This window comes from Ambystoma mexicanum, chromosome 4q (genome assembly GCF_040938575.1).
Source record: "Ambystoma mexicanum isolate Mex_15411 chromosome 4q, UKY_AmexF1_1, whole genome shotgun sequence".
Taxonomy (NCBI): domain Eukaryota; kingdom Metazoa; phylum Chordata; class Amphibia; order Caudata; family Ambystomatidae; genus Ambystoma; species Ambystoma mexicanum.
In genome coordinates this window covers 1,252,906,887-1,252,922,820 of record NC_090928.1, presented here as the reverse complement: position 1 = coordinate 1,252,922,820, position 15,934 = coordinate 1,252,906,887, and the positions used below count along the sequence as shown (strand labels likewise).

General features: G+C 42.8%; 1 protein-coding gene across 4 annotated transcripts in view; it reads left to right on the top strand.

Annotated features, from left to right (window-relative positions):
• LOC138468330 (zinc finger protein 665-like) overlaps positions 1–15,934 on the top strand; it is a 267,624-nt gene that overhangs the window by 24,845 nt on the left and 226,845 nt on the right. The window contains exon 2 of one of the 4 annotated variants that reach the window (XM_069608840.1): positions 13,453–13,627. The exons of the other annotated variants lie outside the window; for them this stretch is intronic. The gene's annotated coding sequence lies outside the window, so the exon portion shown is untranslated. The remainder of the gene's footprint in view (positions 1–13,452; positions 13,628–15,934) is intronic. 4 annotated transcript variants of the gene reach the window in all.

Genomic DNA, 15,934 nt, shown 5'->3' with positions numbered 1-15,934 from the left:
TAATTATCTGATTAAAGTGCTAAATAGAGAAAAAGTTGTAGGGGGTGGAGTGGCTATTGTGTACAAAGACACTCTAGTTCTAGATAACATTCACAGCCTGACTTGCAGTACTGTTTCGCAAGTTATTTCTTGCACATGTCATCTTTTCTTCCCAGGATGCTTTCCATCTTATTTTATGTTACAGGCTTCCTGGCCCAGCCAGTACTTTATTGGATGCATTGGATACCTACCTGGGGACCGACACTATTGGCCATGCCAAGATGGTCTTACTTAGGGACTTAAATGTTTGGTGTAATGAACCAAATGATGTGGACTGTAAACATTTAAATGACATTCTTGAGTCTTGTGATCTCACCTGGTTATCCACTTCACCTACACATAGTGCCCCTTCCTATCTGGACCCAATTATGTCAAGGGGACTTAGGTTGCAACATATGAAGAATGCAGACCTATATACCAATTTGATGCAAAAACTGTCAGAGAATTGCGATCGGAAACCTCCACCAAAGAAATGTACGCCAAAATGTAAAAAGGTTAATGGTTGGTTTAATGAAAAGTTAATCCTATCATAAAGCACTTAAATGTTTATGTAGGGAGACTGAAAAGAAATGGCGCAGGACTAGACATAAAGATACTTGTTTTTTTAATTTTTTAAAAAAATTTTATTGGTTTGTAATTAAACCTTTAAAATACATAAATGTTACAAAACAGACAAACAACATTCATCCATTTCCCTTTCCCTCATTGTTCTACAGAAGTATGATTTCCCACTATCCCAAGAGATGTAACACATCCTCAGTCGTTATTTATAGCTACATTAGGGGTCAGCAATCGATTTTCAATTATCGCTAAAAGATGTGTTACAGGCAAGACTAGTTTCATATCTCTTCCATTAAACATTTTGTTGCCACCAATCTTCAGCGTCCATTGACGGATGGGAGTCACTCCAAGGGCCCAAAAGACGAGTTCTTTCCGTTCTTAGCCCAACGCAGAAGAGCATCAAATGTTTCAAAGTTTCAGTTGCTTGAAGACAACAACGACAGGTTGGATCTTAATTTGAATATATTGATCAGGCCCGTAGCCGCTCTTTCGTTTTAAACCCACTTAGCCTGAAGCACATGAACCATCTTCGGGCGTGCGGGTCCGGAAACAGTTCAACGTATTTTTGAGGGTTATTATATGCCCGGGCTTCAGTTGGAACCTCACACATTATTTTAGAGGACGTTCTTTTTGAACATGTTAGTTCCCAATCCTCACGCCATATTTTTATTTTTGCTGCATTCGGGTTTCCTTGGAGAGTACTATCTTAATGTCATAGTCAGACATAAGCGCTTCAGAACGTTTCATCCATAATGCCAGGACCGCAGGTCCGGAGTAAGTCGCACCGTGGAGTATGCCAAATTGCGGAATCTGTTCGCTAGTTCTCGTTTTCCGATAAAGTGATAACAGATTCCAACAAACTCTCGCATGAATTGAGATCCATGATAGTTCATATCTTATCGAGGACGTAGCCGTTCCTTTTGGCAACTTAAGGACTTTGGTCCAAAAAATATTCTCAAGAGTAGACCATGTCTCCCATGTACAACCCAATGCATTTTCTGCCCCATATGTAAGTATAGGTATCACCTTTTGCTCATAAAAACGTAAAACTGCTTTCAGAGAAAATTTCCCATATTTGTTGTTTATCACCTGCGCTTGACACGCCAATTGTTTGCATTTATGTTTAATCTCAATTTTCCATGGTTCGTCACTGAGGCTGGAACTGAGCATCATTCCAAGGTATTTCACATTAGGCAAGATTGTTAGCTTTTCTTGGTTTAATGACCATGTTAGATTTTTTGCAAGCCTAGTTTTGCCACTTTTTAAGTCTTTCAAGATCAATATTTCGCACTTCTTTGTATTAATAGACAGATGGTTTTCGATAACATATTGCTGGATTGCATTGATTTTCCTCTGTAGACCAATCTGTGTTAAATCCAACAATAGAAGATCGTCCGCATACAACTTCCAGCTCAACCGAGAATTATGGATCTTCGGCGGGAAGATGTTTAAGCCTTCAAAGGAGTATCCAATATCAGAAATGAAAAACCCAAATAATGCCGCCGCCAGCGGGCAGCCTTGCTTGACTCCCTTAAAAGTGTTAATTGGTTGAGACAGCATACCAGTTTGATCCAGACGAACCCTTATAGAGGTTCCAGTGTGTAATTCTTTTATCGCGGCAACTAGGTCTTTCGGGCAGCCCCATTCTCTCATTTTGTTCCATAGCCGTGCTCGATCTATTGTGTCAAATGCATGGGAAAATTCAATGAAAGCAAGATAAACCATTGTTTGGGTTCTAATTGCCTCCATTTTAAGTATATTTAACAACAATAGATTCAACGAGCATCCAACTTGCTTGACAAAACCAGTTTGTCTAACATCTACGTGTTTCGAATGCGTTGCCCATTTAACTAGCTTATGCTGCACCTGCCCTAAGACGTCGAGCAAGGCGATCGGCCGATAATCTTTAGGGCATGTTCTGTCCCCTTTTTTTATAAATGGGACAATCACCGCTGACTTCCAGGATTGCCGTGTCTTTCTTTGGAGATTCACTCTCTCAAAGAGATCCACACAGAAGTCTGCCCATAGCTCTGGATGTTGCTTGATCGTGAAGTTAGTCAAACCGTCAGGACCAGGAGCCCTGGAATTTTTGGCTTTATTGATTATACTCATGATCTCCTCTCTCGGGAAAGTTAATGACCAACCTGCAGCACAGTGATCGTCCGGGTTAGCATCACCTCCAGAGTCTTTATATAGTTCTTTGAAGTGTGAAATCCATGTTGTTTCAGATACCATAGAAGCTTGTAAAGCTGACTGGGATGCCTGTGTGTTTATAAGCTTCCAAAAATCACGGGACTTCTTGTTATGCAGATTTCTTAACATACATTCTGAATCGCCTTGGGTCATAATCACTTTATAAGATTTAAGCCAGTTTTTGTAGTGTTGCTTCGCCTTTCTTATCTTCATGCAACGTATCTCTGGGGCGTCAGAGCGTGCCTGCCGTATTATCCTTCTCATACCCCGTTTCTGTTGTAATACGGCCAAATCAAAGCAATGCGTTCGGTTCAACATAGTATGTTTAGAGCCGCCATTCTTGGTTTTAAAGTTTGCCAGTAGCTGAGCATATTCTAATGTCGCAGTGTCGCTATTGAATTTATTTGTTATGAGTTCAACGTCCTTTTCAGCTAAACACAGGCGGACTCTACTTGCTCCCACATCGACTTTCACCTGCCATTTTGGTTTAGCACTTACATTTGTACTTATGAATTCCATGGTCGCTGTTTGAATTTCGTTGCACTTTTAATGAAGTTACCTGTTGATGGAAATCAGCAGTGACAAATATATAGTCAATGGTAGAACCCTGAGCTCCACGGTTTTCCACGTCAAAGCCGGCGGTATATCGCCTAGCGTGCAGCCATTAAGCACCTGCAAATTTCATCCATTTAGTTGCCAAATTCTTTATCTGACGAGATTTAGACTGGAAGCAGTCTATGTTCAGATCGCTGCAAAGGACTATATTGGCTCCCTCTTGCTCAACCAATAAGCGATCGATGAGACGTGTGACCTCATCAATAAACACATTGGTTCCAGTCCTCGCATGGTTCCAATATAAGTTCAAAATAGTTATTTGTTCTTTATTACTCGAATGTTTGGCCAATTTGACAATCGTAGACTCTTGGATGAAAGGTGAGTGATTAATCGATTTTTCAATGCTATATCCGGATGATCGTCTTACTAGAGTTATAAGACCAGCCATAGGACGGCCTCTCGCTGCTTTTATGGCTGGATTTATAGCTATCTCAAAATCTGATGCAACAGGGCTACTGCTTAACCACATCTCTTGCAAGCATACTATGTCCAAACCTCCCAACCACTCAGTATTCATCAAATGGGTGAAGCCGCGTGAATTCCAAGAGCCTAGAACACAGTGCTTCACGGCGTCCGCATCCTGGCGTTATCGTTCACAGCTATTATTTAACGTGCCGGCCAACCATTGCCATTCAAGTGTTTCACCCTGAATACAGATATTTGTAGGGAAATTGGGCTCTACGACACCTTGTTGCATTTTACCTTGTATTGTTATAGTGAGTTTCTCGCTTTCACTTTCGGGTACGGATTTTTTATCTTTGTCCGACAACACCCGTTTTTTTTCTGTGTTTTACTGTCTTGTTTTGAGCCATGTTTTCGTCAGATTTTTTTATCTTCGTCCACCAAGACCCCTTTTTTTTCATAATTTGAGGCCCTGTTTTGAGCACTGTGTTCGCCAGGCATGTTATGTCTTGTCGTAGTTGGCCCAATCAGTCGTGTATTGACTAATTCAGTTGATAAGACTGACGGTTTTAATAGGATAGAGGTACAGGAGGCTTGAGGCTCTGTCGCCATCTTGGTCTCACGATAAGCTCCAGAATCCCCATTGTTTAGTTTATAGACATCAAAACCCAATGAAAAGAGTGATACATTTGCCTCCAAAATAGAAGTAGCTATTAAGGACGAAGTGATGTGTAAGACCACTTTATCATTCTTTTACTCATCTGGAAATTCCACAATCTTAAAATCCTCAGTGGTAACTGCACGTAAACTCGGTACATGACAACTTAATAACTTATTACAACTTAATAATGTTACGCCTGTTTAAAATCAACCTGTCAGATGAATTTAATCTCTCGACCATCAATCTGACCTGAGGCGCTTGACCATTGGCCATGAGGGCTTTGTTCCTTACACCCGTATCACATTCATTAGCTGTGTGTTTAGCCTGATCGTTCCTGTGCCTGTCATTATGCGTTACAAGCTGCATTTCTTGAAATTTAACCTGTCTACCTGATTGATTCTCGTATAGTTCAATCTCAGTCCGGTCATCGGGCCCCCTCCTTCCAGAATTTATAATACAGGATCCAGACTTCTTATCCCTTTTTTCCTGCGTGGTCAGGAAGGTCAGAATATTTAAATTTCCGTTTATCGGCGTTAATGCTGTTTTCGCTTCGTGGTTTCTAGCCAACCTTTCAAACAGCTGAACTGGTTTTATCATGACGTCCGGCATGTGCTTTAGGCAGGTTCCGTGTAGCTTATGTTTTTCTTGTAGAGTCAAAAACATTGGACTTTTTAACTTCTCAGTCATATGCGCTGATTGTATTGCCGTTTCGTTGGTATGAAGGGCACTGTCAGGACACTGCACTATTGCAACCTGACTTGCTGCAGTAGTCTGTACCTTCGGTTTTACTTTTTGCAAAACGACAAATCTGCCGTCTATGCGATCTTTCTCCAGGAAGAGAGCTTTAGGACTCTCTTTATTATTACTTTGGGCTTTATCGACTAGAACAGTTGGCTCCTCAAGATCTTCATATTCTGGCTCGTTATAAGTTGACATGTTTAGCAAATCTGATGATATTTCAGACACCTCTATGATTTCATCACTTGAGCCTCCTTTTGTCGCGCTTTCGTTCGTGGGTATAATGAGGGATTTTTTTAGATTCAGTTGAAACAGACTCAAGCTTTCCATTGGCAAGTACATGTACCACTTTAATATTCCTTAATTTTCTGGCCCCGTGCATTTTTTTTCTCTTTTTTGCTGATTGATTTTTTGTTTTTTGGCACTGCTGAACAATCTGCTTTTTTACAGGTTCCATACTAAGTGGTTTCGCAACTTGTTTTTCAAATAATGGAAATAACTTTGCCGCTGGATTTGAGATCGCTATTTCATCACCTAAGCCAACTTTATTCCGTTCAATATTACTATTAGACGTCGATTCGTCTAGAGTAATTTCAAGTGCCGGATTTGCTGAGCTGCGTGCTTGCACAAACGCAGTGTGAAAAGACACCAACAATTTCCTCAATCGGCAGTATAACCGGGCCCAAATTTCATGTACTCGTCAACCTTGTAGAGACCCTTGCTGCGCTATTCTCTGGTTCATCTATAGTTGAAGTCGGATCTGACTGTCGGGTAGACGACTCTTGAAGATTAAATTTTACACCGTCGGACTCGACTCGATTATCCTGGGTCACCATGTTTGCAGTCTGTAAAACGAGGTTAGGTACACATTTGTTGGGAGCCTTGATGTTAACTTTTAGTAAGGGTTGTTCAGAATGTAATTCAGGATTGAGTACTTTGTTTATAAGTTTGGGAGTCTCCATTGCTTTCGTATTGCTGTGTGGGGCAGGATGTACACTGGCCTCAGATTTCTCACTAAACTCTCCGTTTTGAAGGCCACGTGTGTCTTTTTTGAACAAGGCAAGAGCTTCTTTTGCGACCTCCGCAAACTATTTTTTGTCAATTATATCATTCTTTTTTTGCTCTTGTAACAGCTTATGCCGTTCGTTGCACTTTCCAAAACCCTCATGCATTGAGCGGTTAGTGTTGGCACAAATGTGTTCCAATTCTACTACTTTCGAATTTAGCAAAGCCACTACTGTAGTTAAATCTCTTGTAGCATCATATAAGTGTTCATACAACTTTGTAAATGGGGCCAAGGAGATAGCTAGTGAGGACAAAATCAATGATTGTAAATCTGAAGAGGGCATAACAGTACTTGGTTCGGGACCTTGTGTCAGTGTTTTTGTACACTCTGGTAATAGATCGATGCTACATCTTTTTCTCCTAATTTTAGGGAATGGTCGTTCCATAAAGGACGAGTTTGTTGTCTCGTCTCCATCAGAATCAACAGCATTAGAAACCACAGATCCATTTGCGTTTCTTATACTTGGATTTCTGCGAAAGGCACAATGTTTGCCACTATGCAGTCTTTTCTGCGATGATAATGCTAAACCTGAAGTGTCATAAGCATATGCAGACAATGTTTCATTTTTCGACATTTTTGCACGTTTAAAGGGAACATCAACCAACGTCATCTCACATGGATCAATTAACACGTTATTAGACCTTTTCAAGAGTGCTTTTGAGCTTTCTTCATCAATAGGAGGTGAGGCCGCACTCGCAGAATTTTTGTTGCCCTTAGACTAAATAGAGTTTTCAAAACATTGTTTGCGATTTCCAATGAATCGCGTCGCATATTGGGTTTTGACGTTAGTTTTGGAGATGGTAACGAATCAGATAACATCTCTTTATTTAAGCCGGCGACCATGTCTGCACACCACTCTTCACCAGTAGTAGTATTATAATTGGGCTTAGATGTTCTTACCAAGTCTAGTGGTGATCTTACAGATGTTGTCGGGACAGTTGGGGGCCGTGGGACCATTCGACAGTTGACTCCAGGAGAACTCGTCTCCAACGGAAGCTCGACACAGGAGTCTCCATCGATTTTGCTGCACTCGGCAGCTTTGGTCTCAGTCATCAGACATCTTGGTTGACGCCCCCAACTACCCACCTAGGTGGCTCGTACGGCATCGACAAAGATCCGGCGTCAGCCGGCTCAACCCCAATGCACCGAGTCTCTCCGGGCTCCGCGACTTCCACGGCAACCCTCCGGGCTCCGCAGGGCAGTCCACACTCTCCGCCACCACCTCAGCACCGACACACTCCAGAGGTAAGATTACCGGTGATTGTGAAGTTTCAGATGTAGACTTTGCTGGATTTTGCGATGGATTTAACATTCCGCAATTACTCAATACCACGTCCCTGCATGATGTCTTATAAATATCATTATAAAGACGAAGCGTAACTTCATGAGGATCAAAATCAATTGTGTGATCTTATTTTGTGTGCATCTTTCCTTGCCTTTTGTCGGGGAGTCATGCAAGACAGCGAGATGATCATTTTTAGCCGTAGGCACTCTAACAAACACGTCATCGGCCACATTAGCCAACTCTGACTGTTGCAATGGTGACAGTGTGGTCGAAGAATTGTGTGTATTTGGTATAAAAAGGGGAGCAGTCAGTTCACTTGTGACCTCGCATGTGGAGGTACACGAGTGGTAATTACTTTCTTTTCTTGCATGGGTAAGCTGTGACTCGAGAGTTTTAGTGCTGTCTGCATTAACCTCACGTCTCTTTTGTGCCCGTGTTTTCAACATCAAGTGGCAGGGCGTACCTTTTACTTGCGTTTGTTGTGTTTTATCCGCCACACTCATGATGGACACCGTCGGCGGGGGCACTCCGTCACCCGCCACACAGCCCAACAGCTCTCCTTGTCAGCCCTTCGCTCCTCAGGGCTTAGCGCCGCAAGGGCGGCGGAGGCGGCCTCTTAACCCCTGACCCAGCTGACCACCTGACAAGGCAGCTATGGGGTGAAAGGGGTAGGCACACGCACCTCCCGTCAGGTCCGATGTTTTCCGAAGTAAATGTTAAGTAGCAGCACAGAAGAGGCACTCGCCACAGCCCAACAGCTCTCCTTGTCAGCCCTTCGCTCCTCAGGGCTTAGCTAATTATGTACTGACTAAGGCCGCTCTAAAACAATATAAAGAGGAGATATTGCTAGTTGAGACCTCAAACTTGAAGAAATAGATTGATGCTGTTGATAATATTCCTAGAGCTCTCTTCTTGGGTATTAGAAACGTTTCATCCCATATTTGTCTACATGCCAGTCTCCCCACCCCCCCGCCCCCAATCTCAAAAGATGGTAAACAAATGTAATGTCTTTTTTACTGAAAAGATTAATCTAAATCGTAAAGGGCTGGAAATTCAGACAGTCACTGTGTTTATGGAGGGTGTAACAAGGGTTTCAGAGCATGAGAATCTAGACCAATACATAATTTTGTCTTTTTACCAGTGACTGCGGAGAGTATTGAAGCAATGATCATCTGAAACCTACACTGCATAGCTGTGATTCTATTCTGGCCTATTTAGCCAAGAGGCATGCTCCTGCGCTTATTCAGCATTTTGTAAACACCGCTCATGCTCGGGGTTATGTTCCAGCTGAATTAAAGAACTCCTTTTTAACTCAATTGTTAAAGCCTTCACTTGACCATAATGTTCTGGCAAACTATCGGCCTATTGCGGGCCTTTTGTGGGCAGCTATCAATCTGGATTCAGGGCAGGCTATGGGACTGAGACTGCTCTACTCACTGTTGGGATGACATTCTAGAGACAGCCGACAAAGGTGACATCAGCATGCTAGTCATGCTTGACTTGTCGGCTGCATTTGATACAGTAGATTTTGATATACTTTTAGCCAGACTCTCTTATGGCACACAGATCCAACAAGATCCAACAACTGGCTCTCCACCAAAGACAAAATCCTCCTCAAATCGGCCTCCCTAACTAATAAATGCCTACACAGGGCCGCCCCCCAGTACCTTACTTGTAGATTCCAGAGAGAATCCACTAACCGCCCCTCCAGAACAGCTAATACTAACCTACTTCAAGTGCCTAGATTCAAACGCATGAAGACTGGTGGTAGTAGCTTCCCGGTCAAAGCTGCCCAAAATTGGAACTCACTCCCACCCTCTTTAAGAGAAGACTTGTCCTACCAACGTTTCAGATCTAACCTCATCCACTGGATTAAGGAGCATGACATTTGACCCTCTACCCCACCACTGCCCACTACCGAGTATAACTGGATTTATATATCTGTATCTGTATTATTGTATATAACTGTTGCTCGTGCTCTGTGCTTCCTCTTGCTTAACTGTATGATTTAGGCCAGCACTGTTTATTACTTTCACTGGAACGCACAACAATGTAACCTAAGCTGAACAATCCTCTTCTTTTTTTTCTTCTTCTGCGGCCTAATACCTTTGGGTCCAGTGCGCATTATAAATAGACACACACACACGTCAGAATATCTAACAAATGGTTTAGATCATGGGTGCACAACATACGGCCCGCCATGCTGTTTTTCCCAGCCCACGAGGCACAAAGACTTTCCTAATGGAGGGTGGCCCGCAAGCAGCATCGGCCGCCCTCCATTAGGAAAGTCTTTGTTGTCTTCCGGACCGGACAAAACACTGGCCGTCATTGGCTCAGCACACACGCACCACGTCACTCCTACGAGCCACGTAGTGCGTGTGTGCTGCACCAATGGAGTGCCAGCACTACGGCTGCCGTGGCCAGTAAGGCTTGATGCCGGAAGACTTTTCAGCCTTGCTTGCCACGCCAGCCGTAGTACGATTCCACTTACCTCGCCAGCGTTCCAGCTTACCTGCCTTTCAGCACATCTCCGGTAAGTGGTCTGTGTTTGTGTGTCGGGTCTGTTCTGCTGTATGTTTGTGTTGTGTATGTTGAGATGGGGGGGGGGTGTCGGATGTGTATGAATGTTTGTTTTTGAATGTTCGTGTTGTGTATGTTGAGATGCATGTATGGGTGCATGCTTCAGAGTTTGTGTGCTGAGTTGGGGGGTTTGTGTCTGTATGGGTGCATGTTTGAGAGTGTGTGCGCTGAGTTGGGGTGGGGGTTCGGGTCTGTATAGGTTCATGGTGTATGCTTGAGAGTGTGCTGAATTGGGGGGTGGGGGGGTTAGGGTCTGTATGGGTGCATGTTTGTTTGAGAGTATGTGTGTGCTGAGTTGGGGGGGTTCGGGTCTGTATGGGTGCATGCTTGAGTGTGTTTGGGGCATAGTGTTTGGTTGGGGGTGAGGGGGCCATGGGGTGTAGTGTTTGCTTGGTGGGTGAGGGACAGGGGGCATAGTGTTTGCTTGAGGCGTTCGGACCATGGGGGGATAATGTTTGGTTGGGGGTGAGGGGGCCATGGGGCATAGTGTTTGGTTGGGGTGAGGGAGCCATGGGGCATAGTGTTTGGTTGGGGGTGGGAGCCATGGGGCATAGTGTTGCACTCCAAGAGTGAACTCAATAATAACGCTAAAACGGCACAGTTAGGAGATGTACATCCTTTGCTTTTTTGAGGAAACCTGACTCAACGAAGGCCATGCTCTTCTTGGGCAACCCAAACAGCAAACTATAGCAGTCCAAAATAACGGAATGTCCAATCAAGGGTCAATAAAATATAATTTAATTAAACAGACGATATACAATAACTAAATCAAAATAAATGATAACAATGGAAAATGTGTAGTACAAAATGTAAGTTTGAAATGCAATAAAAATCGTTACCCCTCAAAAACATTCTTTTTCCATGTGTTTAATACAAATTGGGGGTTGAAAAAGCCTCCTGGCATGTCCCGCCTACCGCCCTGCCCACTTTTACTTTTCGGTCCACTATAGCCCTCATGTAAGGTACTTTCAGCCCTCTGTCAAAATCAGTTGTGCACCCCTGGTTTAGATATTTCCTGTCAGATCGTCTGCAACAAGTTAAAGCAGGCTTATTTTTATCTGAATCTTTGCCTATTGGCTGGGGTGTTCCGCAGGGCTCGTCCCTGTCTCCGATATTGGTCAATCTTTATATACGCCCACTATTAGACATTCTGGCTCAGTTTAATTTGTGTTATCATTCCTATGCGGATGATGCACAGATATATGTAAGACTCACCCAGCCAATGGCAGGAATTGACAGTATAGTGAGAGGCGCTGAAGAAAATTAAACGTGAATGCAGGACAACATGCTCCAACTAAATCCATCAAAAACGGAGATCATTATCTTTGGTCCCAGGAACAAACTGAATAGTGATTTGTATTCAATTCCTTGCCTGCCCCTGTTTGGACAAACTATGGACTACTCGCAGACAGTGAAGCGTCTAGGTGTCATTTGGCAATCCAACATGAAGGGCATTCCACAGGTGAATCAGATAGGGAAATCTTGTTGCTTTCAGATGAAGCTGTTAAACCATTGCTCCCATTGATCTCTGAGAAGGATCGTCCTATGATGGTACAGAACTCTGCAGTACTTCTGGGTTTTTTTTTCATTGTCTCGTAGAGATGCTGTTTCAGGGTTTCGGAAAAGAGTCTTCACTGGCTCAAAATTCAGGAATGAGTAAGTTAAAGTTGCTCTGTCTGGATTTTAAATGTGTCCATGATCACGCCCCTGCTTAGTCAGTGTCGAAGATCAGAAAGTATAAACCTACTCGTGTATTGTGCCCATTGGACACATTTTTGCTGGTGGTCCTTCCGTCCAGAACTACGACCTATAGGTGACCGACGCTTCTCGTTTGCAGGCCCCCGAGCCTGTAACTCTTTGCCGATACATCTTCACCAAATAGATTCTTGAATGGTCTTTCGTAAACACGTGAAAATATATATATCTGGGTAGTCTTTGAATTGATTGGTTTCTAGGTAATCACTAAGTCTTCATCTGCGCCTAGATGCAGCTTGCTGCTAGGTTCCCTTTGGGATGTGCGCTTATATAAATAATCAAATCAAACACAGATGGTTACTTGTGGATTCCGCTTGTGTTGTCGGCCTCCTGTTTAGCCACTTTGACCCGAGGTGCAAATATATAATATAATCCTGATCAAAGAGCAAAGAAAGATCTGGAGATTAAATATAGTTGCATTACCTGTAGATATACAGACTAGATGGGGTTATCGATTGTTACTTTGCATAAACATCTAGCTAGGTTTGTGTAATCATTATGTGATAAGTAATAAGCCAAAGTAGAGACTCAGCGCCGTGTAGATCATTGCAGCAAGCCGAGAACTCCTCAAACTAGGTGGTGGTTTGTAGTTTGCGGACTGTCACTTTCAAGGCACCAGGTTTAAAGTGGCAGATTGATCAGATAGAATGTCAAGGAGTTTGAGATCAGCCCTTGGATGGATGAACAGCTGCACAAATAATTTATCTGCATCTTAGAGAGCTAGGCTTTTCATCAAAAGCATTTTGCTATGCCATAATGTACATTTTCAAACGTGTTCTCTCGTGCTTGTCAATTTGATGCCCCTTCCCCTACAAAATTAAATATAGTTCCCAATATGAAATTGAGATACACTAACTGAAACTGAACTTCACTGAAAAGCATGGAGAGAATTAAGTGTTTTATAGGAGCCATGCTTTAATTATGCATTATATAATAATGTACACTTTTACAAATGGAATTTCATGACTGACTTTAAAAAAAGACTAACCGTTTACTGGTCCTTGCAAAAAAGAATATAGTTAGCTTAATAGTATCATCCTGATTGCTGCTGGTTTACAGTTATTTGAAAACGTCACACATTTCACTGGTTAACCCTCCTACACAGGTCCACAGCAATATAATCAATACTGCACTGTCCACTAGCCCCTTTTGAAGTTCCTATGATCAGACAAAGGAGGGTGGGGAGAGGCCTGAGGGCAAGAGAAGAATGCAGGGTGAGCTCTGTTGTCTTTGAACAGGGTCATTTTAAATTGGCATCTGTAATACACACGTGTCAAAGTAATTCGCAAACCTACATAATTGCATCGCACATTGTGATAATGCTTATTTTATGCCTCGCTGTCGGTGGTGAAAGTATCGATTTGCAAGCGATTTCCATAGACAGACAGCCTTTTACATATATGGATAGATGGATGAGTGACAGCTGAAATGAACAGGGATTAACATGTGTGCTATAGATGGAAAGCTTACTGTGAGCACAATCATTCCTTTGTATGAAGAAAAAGCACTGCTCTCCTGTAATCCTCTGAGTTCATTTATTTCCCTGTCCCTTTACAGTGTCTTCACTGTGTCGAATCTGAGGTTGTCATCCCTTCTCCCCTTGCCGGAGACCTTTCTCATGAGGCCACAGTACAAAGTACAAAAGTCCCCCTGGGAGTGGTACACTGCGGGAGGATCATATGGGGAAGGAAGCCCTCAATGGGATTGGACATGACCATCTTCAGAGGCTACGGTATGACCTTGCTTCAGTACTCTTAACCCCATACTCCAACTTTGAACCCTCTTTAAATTATTTAATTTATTTTTTTACTTGTTTATGGTTTAGAAATAATGGAGCCAATGTGTTTTTTGCCAAGTCAGTCCACCCAACATACATGACTGACTGAAAGACCATAAAGTACAAAGCGTTATTCATAGTTTTTTTTAAACACTCTTATTATTAGTTTTTTACATGGCATGTAATTAACATCTTACATATACAGTTTTGAAACTGGTACTGTGAAGAAGATGATGGCCAGGAGTCCAAGGATAACTCTAGAGAAGCAGAGTGAGCTGAGCGGTCTAGCTTTTCAACGCAAGTAATTGGCCCAAAGCAGTACGGCAATCCCACAGCGTTTGAAAGCAGCTTAGCTGGGACACAGAGGAGGAAGAGGCGTCCTCTGAGGAGGACCAGCGGGAGCAGCTTACACAAGCCAGAAGGGAAGCCGTAACAAGAGGAAAGGGAGAACCCAAACGTGGTCCCACACTAGAAGACTACTCGAGTTGTCGCCAAGTGAATCCTGTGAGCGCCCGAGGCCCCGGTGAGCACGAGAGAACATGCAGCCAGTAAGCATTAAGACTGCAGAGCGGCTGCAGACCCCGCTGGCCTCCCGAATGCTACCAGAGCCTCGGAAAGTGACACAGCTGCCCAGAGACTGCTGATACCTGCGAGAAGGAAGGAAAAATGTACGTGGGTTACCTGGTAGGTGCCGGGGAAGCAACAGGGTGAACATAGAAGCCAGAAGGAGAGGGTCTGGGACCCAGAGGCAAATAAGTTAAGGACAAAGGGGTCTGGGACCCTGATTGAAACGAGGCAAAGCAGGAAGAGTTGTATATTTGTCAGGAGAATGAACCAAGTGGATTCAACACATCAGTGCGATTCTGGGACCCACACAAGAGGACAAGAATAGGAGGGTCTCAGATCCTGAAGGAAAACAAAACGAAGCAGGATGGCTTGTTTGCTTGGCAGGGCCGTAAACCAAGCAACCACTACGCTACACTGTGAGTCTGGCACTCAAACCCATATGAGAAACCAACATTTAAAGTGATGAAGATTAAGAGGGTCTGGGACCCTGGGAGAGTAAGAGACAGTCCATGAGAGAACACTGGCTTGACAGGAGAGTGAACCAAGCCATGTAAAATATCGCAAGTCTGGGACTTGCAACCACATGAGAGGTTGAGGACAAGAGGGTAAAGAATCCTGGAACAGACAGAAAGAATCCTAAGCTTGATAGCGAACTGTGCTAAGTTGGTAGGATAAAGAAGCAGGAACACAAGACTCATTACCATGTGAATTACCCAGCAACATTTTATCTAAGAGAAAAGGGGCCCACAAGCCCTAAAAGGAATAGGCACAAGATAAGATGAAGTCTAGGGGAAATAGCACAACCCTAACCTTGGAATCTTGTATTTTGGAACATAGTTGTGCATCACTTTATTACCAGAAAGACTGGGAACCTTGCTGTTGGTTGAAGACACAAAGAACACTTTTTTTTTTACTTTGAGAGAGATCATGCTTTTACAGTTGCTTTAGATCAATTGTGTTAGGGACAGAGGTAGGTTTTGAGACACGAAAGTGACCGACTTTTTAGTTTCAGACTTCCTGACAATTTCACTTGTTTTATTTGAAGTTGGGAAACCCCTCTTAGATTTACAGAGAGAGAGGCATTTTTCCAACCCTTTCTTAATTAATAAATGTTTATACACAAAAACATGGCACACTTGTGTCTGAGCCTTACTTCTGCACCCTTACACCACCTTACAGCTAAATTGTACATTTACATGTTTATGAATGCTGTCTATTTGTTTTGCTTATGAATTTGATGGTGTTCTGTAGTCGCGGATTTCTTAATTTTCAATGATGGCCAAAATTAGAAAACATTTAAGTATCTGGTCATTTAAAAAAAAATGATTTATAGAACAGGAATTATATATGAAAGTTATATTTGCCTGCACTTCTTAGAGGTAGCTCATGCTCACTGTGGGACACCTATTAACCAGGAGCTACTTTGAGCTCGTGCACATGACATTTTTATTTCCCTCTTTTGAGGTTATGGGAAAAAAGGGTTAGAGAAATAAAGAGGAAAAAGTGACTACAAAATATAAGAAATTAAAGAGTCATGAAGAGAAAGGGGTTAAGGGGACTAGAATAAAGGGGTTAAGGGGACTAGAATAAATAATAAAAGAACTTCACACACTCATATTCCTACTGCTTCCACCTTTCTGACCTTTTAGCTTTTGACTTGAATGTAAAGTATGTTGCTAAATAAACAATGTTTCC